Below are 18,718 nucleotides of genomic sequence, written 5' to 3' on the forward strand. Positions count from 1 at the left end.
TGACCCAACCGAGGAAGCTACAATATTAGAAGCTTATTTACAAGTTGATCCAGTCCAGAATTTCTTAGATGGCTGTCAAACTCAGACGTCCTATAGCCAGTATTTTGGATTGAACCAATAGAAACCTCAGCCATCGACTGACGCACCTTGAAGTGCCTGAATGTTATAAGGTGAACTGTTCGTCACTTGCAAGCGGGGGCCTGTTTACAACGCACCCATTGTCTCTTATCATCGTGATAATCAAAACATTAGGACGTCATGAGACAGGAATTTCCTTCTTTCTTTTTGTCTCATCTGAAACCGATTGGTTCCTATACGTCAATAAACTGAAGAATTTCCTGGGTGGATATCTTCAAGTGGCAGCACCGGAAGTCATGTAGCTGTGATACCTACCAGTGGCAACTAATCGTTTTAACGATCAGATTTTAAAAACATGTCTTTTTTCAAGGATATATTAACACAAAAAAACATTATTTGTGTGGTTGAATGGAAGCGACAAAGCACAATCCACATCCCTAAATCTGCAACAATCTTGACTGTATCATTTGTATAGTGTCGTTTCAGAAGTATTACAGGTGTAAGCTGGATCTTACAATCCAGTGAGTTTCACCACACAGCTAACAATTTCACCTTGTCCCTGTTAAAATAAAATGGTATTACGTCCGCACAACGCCATTTATGGACTCAAATTTATGTTCATTTTCACGTCGTCTTGGTTAAGGGAACGAAAAGATAGCACATCCTAACAACTTTATTCTGGGGTTGTTTGAGAAAATGCTCAGTTGTTGACATAAGTGACCAATGTCATTAGTGACACCTGTATCAAAGTGAGAAACATTATATAATTATTGATATTAGTAAAATGATAACTAGTCCAAGGTTATTTATGCAAAAACAATTATTACTCCGAGCACAAATAGTTAGGTCTTCTAAAGGACGCAACGTGGACTGCACACATAATTTCTGTACTTGATAAAGTTTCACCAAATGATGAATAATTTCTGTACTTGATAAAGTTTCACCAAATTATGAATAATTTCTGTACTTGATAAAGTTTCACCAGTGATGAACTGCTGAAGGAGTAACAAATATCCATTACCGAGTACTGTTGAACTTCGGAGTCTTTGCTTGAAGAAATTCAAAAATAAGAGTGCATCATATTGTAATACTCTGATGTATTCATTTAGGTTTGGTATCAACATTGGAAACAGGATCTGTCAAATAATGCACTGCAGGCACTGTCCATAAAGTAAGTAGATTTATATCAGACAACTCTGTACATGGGGTGCTGCCTTCAGGGACATCTTTCATTATCGTTTTATAATGATAAACTATGATTCTGTAAGAAACGATTTGTATAATTTCAAGAGTGGATATAACATACATGATCGTGTATGGTAACCTAGAACTATCCTGATCTACAAATCATGAAAATATGGAATCAGAACTTTGACTTTATTGTCACTTTAAATCAATCATAAGTTTTCATCTGGTTCCTTGTAGAACTAAAAGTATTTTTGCTGTTTGTATGTTTACAGTACTGTATATTGTATGCTCAATGTTACTTATGATAACATGCACTTTTGTAATCATTTTATGAAATGCAAGTCGCACAAATGTTATTTTGTCTGGGGAGACATCAATATATAACCAAATATTTCATAACATAATTATTACTAACGCACACTTGCATATATCTGAAGTCGTGTCACATTGCAGATATAGACTATAGCCTTTGTGTGGCTAATGCTAATTGACTGGCTCGCATCCCTCACCTGTAGTGCAAAGTTGTTTAAACAAGACTGTTTTGGTTACACCCTGGCTTAGTGAGAGAGTCTCACATCCGCAATCTCGCTGTAGTGTGTTTACTGCGAGAATACGAGTGAGTGAGTGAGTGAGTTTAGTTAAACGCCGCACTCAGCACTATTCCAGCTATATGGCGGCGGTCTGTAAATAATTGAGGCTGGACCAGACAATCCAGTGATCAACAACATGAGCATCGATCTGCGCAATTGGGAACCGATGACATACGTCAACCACGTCAGCGAGTCTGACCACCCGATCCCGTTAGTCGCCTCTTACGACAAGCATAGTCACCTTTTATGGCAAGCATGGGTTGCTGAAGGCCTATTCTACCCCGGGACCTTCAAGGGTCGCGAGAATAGGAAATCTCACGAGACCTACCTATAATGCTTGTTTTATTGGCTCTCATTTGCTCAGAAAAGTATTGAAACATCTTTAAATTTGGGTCTTGAAATTCTGAAACATGTACCCGGTTCCCATCACTGTCGTCAGTAATTATCCACTTCCTGAATTCTCATCACCATGAAAAGACAATTTTCCTTTTCTTTTCTAATTGTGTCACTGTTATTGTTGTTATTGCTGTTTTTTTCCCTTGGGCAAGTAGCATTCGGAATCGTTCGGGTACGAACCTTTTTGAGATAAAAAGTTCAAAAGGCATGTGCGAATGTTCACTTTCGCGTTTTGGAAGCTGCGTTCTGATTGGTCAGTCTCAAAGGTTACCTGACGCGACCTCCCATAAGGTTTTGATAGACTCAGTAGTGGAGTGTAACGAAAAGTACTGAGGATGCGTTTACATAGACTGATCCTTTCATTAGGTCAAACTTGCAGACCACGTGACTTCGCAGGCTTCCGTGGTACTATTCAGTGATTTGAGTGATCGGGCTGTTCAGTAATGTGTGAATGTTGGACAATGAATTCATTTCTCCATCTTCTTGCTCATGATGTGGCATCATGCAAACATGTCATTCATTAAAAAAACACAGAAGAAAAGCAGTTGCGTGTTGAGGTTATCAAATAAACAAGGATACAAAAACACTTTAGATGAAAAACGTCAAAAAGATGGCTGTGTGTTTTGACAGGTGTTTCAATAATACCTGTTCCAGAATTGTTTGTAGAAAGTTTTGACCATCTTATAAATGTCATGTACGAGTGTAAACTAACTTGGTCCATATAGTTTGATCAAGATGATCAAACTATATGGACTGGGTTCAGTATACAAGATGGCTAAAATCTGCAGCAAAGGTCCTTGTCACTTGGCTAAAATAACAGGTCACTCTGAGATAGAAGAAGTCCACACAGGGGGATACTCGTTGGTGTAAGCTCTTGACTTGGATAAGGGTATGCATTTACCAAAATGATATCGAAACATACCATAACGTTACTGTAAGCAGAGATGCTCAATATCAAGATGATCAAGATCCAGATGATCAAACTAACTCTGCATTTAGTGCTTATTTCCATGCAGTTTTTTCATGTTTTACATTACTCATGTTGGCATATATATATATTCACATACATACATACATACATACATACATACATACATACATACATACATACATACATACATACATACATACATACATACATACATACATACATACATACATACATACATACATACATACATACATGTACATGCCAGGACTTACATGTTGATACTTGCCTGTCAACTTTCTACATGGATCTTATAATTAGGCTGTCCACTTAAAATATGATATCCCCGATATTTGATTACCCACACTGCAACACGCTTGCTGGGAGTTCAGTATCAATATGGCAAAACAAACGTAGCTTGACTGGAAGTTTGTGGTGCCCATGGTAAAATACAGCATTATACAGTATTGTAAGCTAGTACAGTATAAGAATAATATAAATAATAACATTTCATTTATAAAGCGCTTGACTCCACACTACTTGGCCATACTCTAAACACACACAAACGCAAGGAAGCCAGTAGCGAAGAAGAAGGAATGTCTTTGGGTGAGGTTTAAAACTTGAGAGAGTTGGAGCAGATTAATCTCTATAGGGACAGAATTTCCTAGGAAAGCAGCTGGATGTTTCAAGAATCTATGTCCGAATGTTTTGAGTTTATATGGAGGCACAAGAAGAAGTGATTGATCAGCAGATCTGAGATTATTCTGTGGGACGTAGGATGAGGCAATGACTTGGTGATAGAGTGGAGAGCATGTATATATACGCGCCAGAGAAATAGATACTCTTGCTGTTTTTTATTGTCAACGTGACATATCGCTATCCCTGGGTCCATATATTTCTTGCAATCTTTACTGTGTTTACAATTGTTCTATATGCACATCTCAGTTGCAATGCACATGCATATGTATTGTTATATTTGTCTACACACCTAGTTTGATACACCAGTTACCTTTGACGTACACAGCAATGTCTGTGCCGTGTATGGGTACGTGATGACATTGTGTCATCCTGACATTTTCACGGTCACCCCAACCTATAAATATCTGGGCCATCAGCTATAGGGAAAAACATTTACGACTATTGTTTACACTGATGTAAAAACGTATTTGTTGTGTCAACAAAGCCAGCGAGTCTGACCACCCGATCATGTAAGTCACCTCTTACAACAAGCATGGGTTACTGAAGATGGATTCTAACCCGGATCATCACGTGTCATGCATGCATGCTCTTGCTGTTAACCACGGGAGTATCTTGTTAAGACTCAATTTTTTACAGAATATACCGAATAAGGAAGGGAATGTTATCTGTTTCAAGACAGACATTGCAACACATATGTTTAACAGTCGCCTGCTAAACAGGTGGAAGGGAGGTCAAACGGAATACTAATTTTTCCTCAATAACACCAATAACATGCAGCTGAAAACATAAACCTTCAGCGTGGTGTAGCTCTGTGAAATAGACCCTACTTAAGAGATTGTTGGGGTTGGAAACTATTGTTTGCATATTAAGTAACCCAATCAAATCCAAGCAAACAACCTTGGAAGAAGGGAAAGCAGGTGGGGGAAGGTCTTGGTGCTTGGTGTTTTGACATATAGGCAAAAAGAATCTACATAATCATATGACATGTAAACTAAAAACAGAAAATTGTACAATCCTGTGTTTCCCCCACACAAACACTATATGTTAAAAAAGTCATCATCATGTTTTTCCATTGACTGACTGAAAATGAGTGTAGCCTACATTTTTCATCTAGCGTAGTATCTGGCAACGACAAACTCTACTCTTATAATGTTCCTTTTGTAGTGTTGGTAAACCAAGAAATGAGGGTGTTTGAATGCATAACGGATGATATTTTGTGATAACAAAATGCGTTATTATGATAAGTTGAGATAAGAAAAGTTCGTCCAAAACAGTTATAACATCTGTTGTGGAATATCATTTGTTACTGGATCCATCAAATGTTAGCTGCACTGATCATGTAACATTGATGGAAATGTTTCTATGGAGGCATGAGGAACAAGTGTTGGATGGTGCTCATCCAGAGAAGAAACTGGAAGTGCTGGAGATGTCATTAGTTAGGATGCAAATGGGAAGGGCAAAAAAGTGGAAAGGAGAAGGGCAGTTAAGTTTAAATATTTCACAGGGTCCTCATCAGACCCCACGGAATCTTGAGGAACACGGGTTCTTTGGGTCCGTGTATTGTGGTGTGGTCTTCTGGAGCTATCCTACTCTCCTGGATAAGTCCCACACCTTCAGAGGTGGATAGATAAATTAATCAAATGCATTTTTAAACATCGTTTGCGGAATGCTGTAACCTGATGCTGTCCGCTTCTGCAGGTTAGGTGAAAGGGAGAGAGAGAGTTTGCGTGAGTGAGTGAGCTGGAGAGAGATAGACAGCTCTCTTGTTTCAGCAAGGACTAATAACTGTATTGCACTGCTCACCATGCCTTAATGCAGTACACTGGCCCAGGATTGTAGCTACGAATCAGTCCTTGTTCCACCCATTTAGTTATCCTCTGATTGCTGTGTACAGGAAGGAAACTACAAGTACCATTGTTTGATGACTTTTAGTAAAGAGAGCATAAAGTGCTTCCACTAATATTTTTAGGCTATTTCATCTTACATATATTCCGTCTTGTGTGTTTTCAGGTTCACTTACCTTCATGGAGCTAACATCTATCACACTGATGTCTAGAGGAGAATACGCAGTGTTGTTGAAAACATTCGGCCGTATCCCTGCCTTCGAGTTTTTTATACTCAACTAAATCGCTGCAGTCACAGCGGGCAGAGCTGTGCAATGTCTGACGTTCGCCGAGTATCTGTCCTCTTACCTTGAGCTGTGCAGGCCCCTGAACGTCCACAGAAACTCATAGCGATTTCACTGCGTCGTAGGTGCACCTTGAATTATGTTGGTCCCTTAACTGTGAAGCTGATAGTTATTTCGTCTACAAAGCCAGAAAATATTTATCTTTATGGAACCTCCTAACACGTTCCAAGCCTTTTCAATTGTCTTGATAATGTGGTGGAGACTTGCATACATTTTAAACTTAGGACTAAATGAGTTGTGCCCTGACAAATATTCTTGAAAGAAACTGAAAAACAGTTCCATGTATGCATGCACTATGAGCAAGCATAATCTGAGGCGACATACGAGAATGCACTTGTACATAATTTCACTTCTGTTGTCCAGGTATCCTGACAGTCACTACTTCCTGTTGGGAAGTTGTTGACACAGATACAGGTATTCTTCACTGCAGTCAAATTGGTAGTTTTCATTATGATCGTCATCGGAGGACTGGTCAAAATTGAACAAGGTCAGAAAGGGTATATTCTCAGAGGATGCAGGTTGACTGAGCAACATTGTTTGGACACCGCTGCAGATAATGAGCTTACTCTGGGAAAAAGCCCGAAGGTGAGGTTTGGAGTGTGATATGAAATGTGTTGCACGGTATAATGTTGTGTGATATCACTGTATTGGCCGTTGAAATCTTAGCATGGATTTGCCTGAGAACTCGATGTTCCTTCTCTTGCCTGAACCAGACAGTGGTCCAGTCAAAATGAAACATCAAATCAAACCAGCGCCTGTCAGATTGAGTACAGTTTAAAGAAGAATATTCCAGCAATATCAAGGCGGGGGACACCCAGATCTTTAGCGTGAACTCTGTGATACTCTTCAAAAGGCAGAGCATTTATTTTACAGAAGTTTACGAGTACGGAAATAGGATGTATATTGTTTGTACTATGAATTTTGATACATGGAAACATGAAAATATATACAATTGAAGCCATTTCTTTATTAATCCATAATGTAGTGGCAATGTTACTTCATCATTGAATTTCTAAATCCGGACACAAACCATACTCTACTGAACTTAACATTTTCAAAGTATTGAATACAATGGACAAACTCGGCACTTTTGTGATCTATGCATAACACTTGTTAAAATTTCGCTTCATGAAACGCTTAATTTCTTATCAATAATATGTTTATGCTGTTAGATATTCTTCTGTTGATGTCAAGCAATCCAGTAGCCTACCCATGTATACTTTCTCCAGATTGTGTTCACCAAGTATGTTCTCTGTCCAAGTATGTTCTCTGTCCATGTATGTTCTCTGTCCAAGTATGTTCTCTGTCAATAATTACAGTTACAGTATTATGCACTCTTCCCTCTCGCGCATGTGTTGCTTCAATTCAACCTTCACCAAAGATATGTATAATCCTGTCTTTTTGCTAAAAATCATTCTTCGCTGCTAGGCAACAATGGTATTAGAATATGTGAAAACGGTTTTGTTATTCTTAAATTGTGTCGTGATTGTGATCCATAGCTATCAGGCAGTCCATGATCATTAGTGATGTTCCTGAGAGGAATATACCAAATGACTCTGACAAATTGCTGTCAGAACACCTTTATAAAGTTTGCAAGACGTTTCGTGAGGAAATGATGAATGGTTCAAGGGTTATATTAATTGTACAACACATAGTTCCCAGAATTCGTATGCACACTTTTGTCTTTCAAGGAACAACGGTAATTTCTTGATGGAGGAGGTGAAAAACCCTAGGGGATACGGGGTCATTTATGAAATTGATGATTTTGTTGCTTTTTTATTACATGATGAATGTATAAGTGAGGCTTCCAACAAGATTCACTTTCGATAAGGTCTGAGGCCTTGCAACAATGAAAAGAGTTCAGGCGGACGTTTCCCTGTGGGCGAATGATTATTGTACCAGAAATGACTGGCAATGGTTTAATCACTACAGTACTGGGAATGACTATGATAGGAACTAGGGTGTTCACTCAGGCATTGAAATCATTATTTTAGTTACAGACTTACATGCTAGTTTTACATCTGTACCTGTGATTTTCTGGTTGATTTCAATGTAGTCCATTCAAATGTTTATGTTTTATACTCTCGGTTTATGTGCCATGAATGTGTAACATGTTTTAGTCACCGTGTATAGCTGCAATAATGCCAACGTGACTAGAGATCTGACTCTTTCGCTCAACTCTTCGTTTTGAACTTGACTTAGATATCAGCATAAATCTCAACAGTCCGAACAGCCACAATGTAAGCCTTATTTTACCGTCTTCCAATCTTCGTCCGTATCAGCATCTGTTCCTTGTCGTTGCACCTGTTGTACAGAATCCACAGAGTGAGGTGGTGTATGCGACCATATTCGATGCTGGCGGGGTTGTCTTTTATTTCCCGGTCATCCAGTTCAACTTAAATGGCTTGGTAGGTACATGACGGAATATCTCTTCTTCGCGTGATGATATATTCTTAGATTTGATATACAGATGATGTATCCAGTTCCACGCATTCTGGTACATCATCATCAGCAAAAATAATAACAGCAACAAGATTAATATGTGAATGCCTCTTCAGATACCTATACACAGTGATGAAATAAATATCGACACCAAATGCTTTGGCTGCTAGTTATATAGCTCGCCATATGAAGAACTGTTGAAACTCTTCATTGTCATAGTCCTGTGAAGACGGTTTATCTTTACGTAAATACGACACAAAGGAGGTTATTTCACGGTTTCTCATAGTTCTATTTCGGTAATCGATAGAAGGGCTATGTGATCATTATTGAACGATATCAAATCATCATCATACCTGAAGCTACTTTTAAACGTCATGGCCTAATTTTCATACCTTTGTTTCGTCATCCCCAGCAGATATTCCGATTGACTCTCTCTCTCTCTCTCTCTCTCTCTCTCTCTCTCTCTCTCTCTCTCTCTCTATCTATCTATCTCTCTCTCTCTCTCTCTCCGTTGACAACACTAGTAGTCTTAACGTTAGTTGAGGCTCTGAACGTCTTTCTGTGATTTTGTTATTCTGTCACATTTGCATTTGTGAGTGGTAACGAAATCTTCAACCAGGTTTCAAAAACACACATTGCTTGTACTAATTCTCTGTTTTTCAAATACATGTAGCCTCGTGTAACCAATATTCGCGCACCTAACACGTTTAGGAACGGTATGCGGAATTAACAAGGAACATGAAAATCAACAATTATACAAACCTTCATCAATATAAAATTTTCACAAAAACATACATTTCAGTATTTGACACATCGCTATCGTAACGTCATATTAATTGCTTTTACTTAGTAAAATTTGTTGTAAGGTTAAAAGGATTGTGTCTGAAATTGGCTTCCGATGTTATTTTTCCCGGACAACACCCCTCCTTCTGGGGTCATGACCTCTTAGCATTACTGTCTACCAATACAGACGGCTGGCAGATCGGTGATGTCATGAATGAAAACTATTTTCTAGGGTTTAATTTCGTCTTGATGTTTTTGCATAAGTGTAGAAGAGTGAAAATACGTTTGCTGGAAAACTGTGGATAAAAAACCCTACTTAGAAGTTTGTGATTTCCAAATCGTGACAGCAGGAAGAAGACGACTTCGTATTTGCATACACGAGTGAGTGAGTTTTAGTTTTACGCCGCACTCAGCAATATTCTAGCTATATGGCGGCGGTCTGTAAATAATCGAGTGTGGACCAGACAATCCAGTGATCAACAACATGAGCATCGATCTGCGTAATTGGGAACCGATGACATGTGTCAACCAAGTCAGTGAGCCTGACCACCCGATCCCTTTAGTCGCCTTTTATAGCAAGCATGGGTTGCTGAAGGCCTATTATACCCCGGGAGTGACTTAGTGAGTGAGTTAATATTTAACGTCACATTGGCAATATTTCAGCCATATCGTGACGTGACCATTTTGGATACTGAAATGAAATATGTATACATTATAAAAACCTTTCGTCAAAGGACAGTAAAACCACTAGAATATCACATTTACAATTAAAACTAGTGTGGAGAGTTAAAACAAATACCACTATTTGGACAATACAACAAAAAATACGGGCTGTAGATCGCTAGCAACTGAAGGTAGATCACCATACTAGGGACCATGGGGACTTACAGTACATTTGCTACCTGCATGGACCCTGCATGGATTTACACCATCCCCTCAGCCATTGGCGATTATTCTGAAAGCCATTATTAAAAACAACAAATATACTACGATTAAAAGTTTGGTCGTACTAAATTTACATAGAATGTTTTGGACTTACGTACCCTCTCAGGAGGACAATAATTTTACAATACTTCAACCCCCTCAAGGGCACAGCCACTAACAATCTCAGTTATTAATCTAGACTACCAATAATAAAATATTTAACTATTTACAATTCTGATAACAAATGTAATTCTTTTAAAAATACAATAATTAAATGAGAGCTGGTATTAGTAAAAAGATCCTTCATAATTCGTGAATTAAAATACTGATCCCTTGTGATGGAATACTCAACATAGTCAAGCAGGATATGCTTGACTGTGATTCTTTCATCACAAGGGATGCAGAACGGAGGATCCTCACCTTCCAAAAGGTATTCATGAGTATATCGTGTATGGCCAATACGACATCGCCGCAAAATGACCTCTTCAAATCTGGACTGACAACCCAAGTGGGTAGACTGAATATATGGTTTCATTGCATTTAATTTATTTACACCCACTTGGGTGTCCCACTTCTTCTGCATCAGATCACGGACATAAGATCTAATGGTAGCTTTATAATCAGTGTAGGGAATGAGAAGTGGTGTCACAGATTTGTTGAGTGCTGCCTTAGCAGTAAGATCGGCCATTGCGTTACCAGAAATGCCTACATGGCTGGGTAACCAACAAAAGACGATGTCGTGTTGGCCAGTAGCAAGATTATTATACAATTCAATAATTTCAATTAAAAATGGATGTTTACAAGAAATATTTTAATAGCCTGAAGGCAAGAAAGAGAGTCCGAATAGATTATATACTGTTTATGTTTAGGGTGTCTTTGAATATATTTAAGAGCCGTTAGTATGGCGTTAGCTTCAGCTGTAAAAATAGAACTGTTGTCTGGTAATCTAGAAGATATTGTTCCGGATCCAATGACAGTGGCACAAGCCACTGCTCCACCGTCCTTGGACCAATCTGTAAATAAGGCTTTATAATTGCTATATTTATGTTTTGATTGATTATATTCTTGTTTATATTGTAATTCATTAGTTTCCGATTTTTTAAATGTGGTCAATGTTAGGTCTACTTGGGGCCTAACCAACTGCCAAGGAGGAGAAGAAAGAAGGCGGGAAGGAGCTATGTTTTCCAGCTCAATACCAGCCGAAGAAAGAAATGGTTTAATTCTGTGCCCAAGAGGTGGAACAAGTCGTACAAATCCTCATAGTGTGGATTGAACACACAGTTATATGCAGGGTTAGATTTATTAGGGTATAAATTAGTGATATATTGTAAAGACAGTTTTATACGGCGTTGTGTAAGAGAAGGTTCATCAGCCTCAACATAGAGACTGTCAACAGGTGAGGTTCTGAAGGACCCAAGACAAAGTCTTAGACCTTGGTGGTGGATAGAATCAAGAAGTTTAAGGTTGCTTTTACATGCTCCACCATATACGATGGAGCCATAATCAAGTTTAGATCGCACTAATGATCTGTATAAGTGAAGGAGGGTAGCTTGATCCCCTCCCCACTTTGAATTTGAAACAACTTTTAGCAAATCTAGTGCCTTCAGGCATTTAGCTTTAAGGGATTTAATATGTGGTAAGAATGTTAAATGAGAGTCGAAAATCAAACCCAAGAACTTGGCCTCCTTTACAACTTTGATAGGGGTGCCATTTAAAGATAATTCTGGGTCCTTATGAGGCTTATATGTATACAATTCGTTCTGGATTTAGAAAATTTAAAGCCGTTTTCAAGACACCATTTATTTATTTTGTTTGAACATAGCTGCAGCTGCCGTTCAATTGTATGCATATTTTTACCACGACAGGAAATATTAAAATCATCCACAAATAATGATCCATCAATGGAATCATTTAAAACCTTGGATAAACTATTGATCTTGATGCTAAAAGTGTGACAGACAAAATACTGCCTTGAGGGACACCTTGATCCTGATTGTAATGATCAGACAGGGTTGAAGTCACTCGAACTTGAAATTGCCTGTCTTTTAAAAACTCTGATATAAAAAGAGGCAAACGGTCCCTCAAACCAAAATCATGCAAATCTTTCAAAATGCCATGCTTCCAGGTTGTGTCATAAGCTTTCTCAAGATCAAAGAAAATTGATACAGCATGTTGTTTATTTACTATGGCATTTTTAACGAAGGATTCTAAACGTACCAAATGGTCAATAGTACTACGAGTTTTCCTGAAACCACACTGAATATTGGTTATTAGGTTATTGGTTTCAAGACACCAAGTTAATCTATTATTCACCATACGTTCCGTGGTTTTACAGACACAGCTAGTGAGAGATATTGGTCTGTAGTTTGACGGATCTGTATGATCCCTGCCAGGCTTTGGATTACAATGGCATTACGCCATGATGGAGGAAATTCCCCCGACGTCCATATTTGATCAAATATATCTAAAAGTGTCATCAAGCATGGTTCAGGTAAGTGTTTCAGAAGCTGGTAATGGATATTATCATCACCGGTAGCAGTGTCATGAGCTTGCTCAAGAGCAGTTTGTAGCTCATGTAATGAAAACACTTCATTGTAATCTTCATCGTTATTTGATTCGAAATTAAGTTTTGTCTTTTCCTGTTGTTTATGATATCTCTGAAACACAGGAACATAATTTGTCGATGATGAATTTTTGGCAAGAGTTTCGCCGATTTTATTTGAAATTTTAGACTTATCAGTAATTAAATTATCACCATCTTTGAGATGGTGTACGGCAGATTAGGAACCTTTGCCTTTAATTCTTTGAACCATGTTCCAGACCTTGGACATTGGCGTCCGTGAATTAAGTTTGGAGACATAATTTCTCCAAGATTGTAGTTTGTTTTGTTTAAACGTACGTGCATTCAGTATTTATTTAAGTTAGGGGCAGTTGGATGACGGCGAAAATAATGCTCTGCCTTTTTCCTCGCTTTTCTGGCCTGTCTACAATTTGCATTGAACCATGGTTTTCGTACATGTGGAGTCGTAGAGGACTTTGGTATACACCCATGAGCTTTTTTATTTAAAATGTCAGAAAAAGTTTGAATGGGATCAGTTATATCAGTGAAACACTCAGGTCGCAGTTTTGATTCACACATAGTTTGATATAAAGACCAGTTAGCCTTCGAAAAGTTCCATCTCGTAAACGATGGAGAATCAGATGGAGTAATATCTGAGAGGATAGTTGGGAAGTGGTCACTTCCACAAAGTTCATTATGAACAGACCAATCAAATTCATTGAGGAGGTTAGAATCTACAAGAGATAAATCTAGAGAAGAATAAGTGCCAGTTGCAGGGTGCAGATAGGTGTTTGAATCATCATTAAATATGCACAGATCATTATTTGAAATGAAATCCTCAAGTATTTTGCCCTTAGCATTAGTGTTAGTACTGCCCCATAATGGGTTGTGACCGTTTAGGTCACCCATTATAACACATGGCTTTATATTGTAATTCATTAGTTTCCGATTTTTTAAATGTGGTCAATGTTAGGTCTACTTGGGGCCTAACCAACTGCCAAGGAGGAGAAGAAAGAAGGCGGGAAGGAGCTATGTTTTCCAGCTCAATACCAGCCGAAGAAAGAAATGGTTTAATTCTGTGCCCAAGAGGTGGAACAAGTCGTACAAATCCTCATAGTGTGGATTGAACACACAGTTATATGCAGGGTTAGATTTATTAGGGTATAAATTAGTGATATATTGTAAAGACAGTTTTATACGGCGTTGTGTAAGAGAAGGTTCATCAGCCTCAACATAGAGACTGTCAACAGGTGAGGTTCTGAAGGACCCAAGACAAAGTCTTAGACCTTGGTGGTGGATAGAATCAAGAAGTTTAAGGTTGCTTTTACATGCTCCACCATATACGATGGAGCCATAATCAAGTTTAGATCGCACTAATGATCTGTATAAGTGAAGGAGGGTAGCTTGATCCCCTCCCCACTTTGAATTTGAAACAACTTTTAGCAAATCTAGTGCCTTCAGGCATTTAGCTTTAAGGGATTTAATATGTGGTAAGAATGTTAAATGAGAGTCGAAAATCAAACCCAAGAACTTGGCCTCCTTTACAACTTTGATAGGGGTGCCATTTAAAGATAATTCTGGGTCCTTATGAGGCTTATATGTATACAATTCGTTCTGGATTTAGAAAATTTAAAGCCGTTTTCAAGACACCATTTATTTATTTTGTTTGAACATAGCTGCAGCTGCCGTTCAATTGTATGCATATTTTTACCACGACAGGAAATATTAAAATCATCCACAAATAATGATCCATCAATGGAATCATTTAAAACCTTGGATAAACTATTGATCTTGATGCTAAAAGTGTGACAGACAAAATACTGCCTTGAGGGACACCTTGATCCTGATTGTAATGATCAGACAGGGTTGAAGTCACTCGAACTTGAAATTGCCTGTCTTTTAAAAACTCTGATATAAAAAGAGGCAAACGGTCCCTCAAACCAAAATCATGCAAATCTTTCAAAATGCCATGCTTCCAGGTTGTGTCATAAGCTTTCTCAAGATCAAAGAAAATTGATACAGCATGTTGTTTATTTACTATGGCATTTTTGACGAAGGATTCTAAACGTACCAAATGGTCAATAGTACTACGAGTTTTCCTGAAACCACACTGAATATTGGTTATTAGGTTATTGGTTTCAAGACACCAAGTTAATCTATTATTCACCATACGTTCCGTGGTTTTACAGACACAGCTAGTGAGAGATATTGGTCTGTAGTTTGACGGATCTGTATGATCCCTGCCAGGCTTTGGATTACAATGGCATTACGCCATGATGGAGGAAATTCCCCCGACGTCCATATTTGATCAAATATATCTAAAAGTGTCATCAAGCATGGTTCAGGTAAGTGTTTCAGAAGCTGGTAATGGATATTATCATCACCGGTAGCAGTGTCATGAGCTTGCTCAAGAGCAGTTTGTAGCTCATGTAATGAAAACACTTCATTGTAATCTTCATCGTTATTTGATTCGAAATTAAGTTTTGTCTTTTCCTGTTGTTTATGATATCTCTGAAACACAGGAACATAATTTGTCGATGATGAATTTTTGGCAAGAGTTTCGCCGATTTTATTTGAAATTTTAGACTTATCAGTAATTAAATTATCACCATCTTTGAGATGGTGTACGGCAGATTAGGAACCTTTGCCTTTAATTCTTTGAACCATGTTCCAGACCTTGGACATTGGCGTCCGTGAATTAAGTTTGGAGACATAATTTCTCCAAGATTGTAGTTTGTTTTGTTTAAACGTACGTGCATTCAGTATTTATTTAAGTTAGGGGCAGTTGGATGACGGCGAAAATAATGCTCTGCCTTTTTCCTCGCTTTTCTGGCCTGTCTACAATTTGCATTGAACCATGGTTTTCGTACATGTGGAGTCGTAGAGGACTTTGGTATACACCCATGAGCTTTTTTATTTAAAATGTCAGAAAAAGTTTGAATGGGATCAGTTATATCAGTGAAACACTCAGGTCGCAGTTTTGATTCACACATAGTTTGATATAAAGACCAGTTAGCCTTCGAAAAGTTCCATCTCGTAAACGATGGAGAATCAGATGGAGTAATATCTGAGAGGATAGTTGGGAAGTGGTCACTTCCACAAAGTTCATTATGAACAGACCAATCAAATTCATTGAGGAGGTTAGAATCTACAAGAGATAAATCTAGAGAAGAATAAGTGCCAGTTGCAGGGTGCAGATAGGTGTTTGAATCATCATTAAATATGCACAGATCATTATTTGAAATGAAATCCTCAAGTATTTTGCCCTTAGCATTAGTGTTAGTACTGCCCCATAATGGGTTGTGACCGTTTAGGTCACCCATTATAACACATGGCTTTATATTGTAATTCATTAGTTTCCGATTTTTTAAATGTGGTCAATGTTAGGTCTACTTGGGGCCTAACCAACTGCCAAGGAGGAGAAGAAAGAAGGCGGGAAGGAGCTATGTTTTCCAGCTCAATACCAGCCGAAGAAAGAAATGGTTTAATTCTGTGCCCAAGAGGTGGAACAAGTCGTACAAATCCTCATAGTGTGGATTGAACACACAGTTATATGCAGGGTTAGATTTATTAGGGTATAAATTAGTGATATATTGTAAAGACAGTTTTATACGGCGTTGTGTAAGAGAAGGTTCATCAGCCTCAACATAGAGACTGTCAACAGGTGAGGTTCTGAAGGACCCAAGACAAAGTCTTAGACCTTGGTGGTGGATAGAATCAAGAAGTTTAAGGTTGCTTTTACATGCTCCACCATATACGATGGAGCCATAATCAAGTTTAGATCGCACTAATGATCTGTATAAGTGAAGGAGGGTAGCTTGATCCCCTCCCCACTTTGAATTTGAAACAACTTTTAGCAAATCTAGTGCCTTCAGGCATTTAGCTTTAAGGGATTTAATATGTGGTAAGAATGTTAAATGAGAGTCGAAAATCAAACCCAAGAACTTGGCCTCCTTTACAACTTTGATAGGGGTGCCATTTAAAGATAATTCTGGGTCCTTATGAGGCTTATATGTATACAATTCGTTCTGGATTTAGAAAATTTAAAGCCGTTTTCAAGACACCATTTATTTATTTTGTTTGAACATAGCTGCAGCTGCCGTTCAATTGTATGCATATTTTTACCACGACAGGAAATATTAAAATCATCCACAAATAATGATCCATCAATGGAATCATTTAAAACCTTGGATAAACTATTGATCTTGATGCTAAAAGTGTGACAGACAAAATACTGCCTTGAGGGACACCTTGATCCTGATTGTAATGATCAGACAGGGTTGAAGTCACTCGAACTTGAAATTGCCTGTCTTTTAAAAACTCTGATATAAAAAGAGGCAAACGGTCCCTCAAACCAAAATCATGCAAATCTTTCAAAATGCCATGCTTCCAGGTTGTGTCATAAGCTTTCTCAAGATCAAAGAAAATTGATACAGCATGTTGTTTATTTACTATGGCATTTTTAACGAAGGATTCTAAACGTACCAAATGGTCAATAGTACTACGAGTTTTCCTGAAACCACACTGAATATTGGTTATTAGGTTATTGGTTTCAAGACACCAAGTTAATCTATTATTCACCATACGTTCCGTGGTTTTACAGACACAGCTAGTGAGAGATATTGGTCTGTAGTTTGACGGATCTGTATGATCCCTGCCAGGCTTTGGATTACAATGGCATTACGCCATGATGGAGGAAATTCCCCCGACGTCCATATTTGATCAAATATATCTAAAAGTGTCATCAAGCATGGTTCAGGTAAGTGTTTCAGAAGCTGGTAATGGATATTATCATCACCGGTAGCAGTGTCATGAGCTTGCTCAAGAGCAGTTTGTAGCTCATGTAATGAAAACACTTCATTGTAATCTTCATCGTTATTTGATTCGAAATTAAGTTTTGTCTTTTCCTGTTGTTTATGATATCTCTGAAACACAGGAACATAATTTGTCGATGATGAATTTTTGGCAAGAGTTTCGCCGATTTTATTTGAAATTTTAGACTTATCAGTAATTAAATTATCACCATCTTTGAGATGGTGTACGGCAGATTAGGAACCTTTGCCTTTAATTCTTTGAACCATGTTCCAGACCTTGGACATTGGCGTCCGTGAATTAAGTTTGGAGACATAATTTCTCCAAGATTGTAGTTTGTTTTGTTTAAACGTACGTGCATTCAGTATTTATTTAAGTTAGGGGCAGTTGGATGACGGCGAAAATAATGCTCTGCCTTTTTCCTCGCTTTTCTGGCCTGTCTACAATTTGCATTGAACCATGGTTTTCGTACATGTGGAGTCGTAGAGGACTTTGGTATACACCCATGAGCTTTTTTATTTAAAATGTCAGAAAAAGTTTGAATGGGATCAGTTATATCAGTGAAACACTCAGGTCGCAGTTTTGATTCACACATAGTTTGATATAAAGACCAGTTAGCCTTCGAAAAGTTCCATCTCGTAAACGATGGAGAATCAGATGGAGTAATATCTGAGAGGATAGTTGGGAAGTGGTCACTTCCACAAAGGTCATTATGAACAGACCAATCAAATTCATTGAGGAGGTTAGAATCTACAAGAGATAAATCTAGAGAAGAATAAGTGCCAGTTGCAGGGTGCAGATAGGTGTTTGAATCATCATTAAATATGCACAGATCATTATTTGAAATGAAATCCTCAAGTATTTTGCCCTTAGCATTAGTGTTAGTACTGCCCCATAATGGGTTGTGACCGTTTAGGTCACCCATTATAACACATGGCTTCGGCAGTTGGTCATAGAGTGATTGAAGATCAGTCTGTTGTAGTGTTGAAGAAGGCGGAATATACAGAGAGCATAGTGTAAATGCTACTCCTAGAGTCAGTCGCACAGCAACAGCTTGTAGATTAGTTTTAGGTGTAACAGGGCTGTGAATAACATCCCATCGTATGAGGATAGTGGAACCTCCAGTGGCC

Source organism: Haliotis asinina, chromosome 15 (genome assembly GCF_037392515.1).
Source record: "Haliotis asinina isolate JCU_RB_2024 chromosome 15, JCU_Hal_asi_v2, whole genome shotgun sequence".
Lineage (NCBI taxonomy): Eukaryota > Metazoa > Mollusca > Gastropoda > Lepetellida > Haliotidae > Haliotis > Haliotis asinina.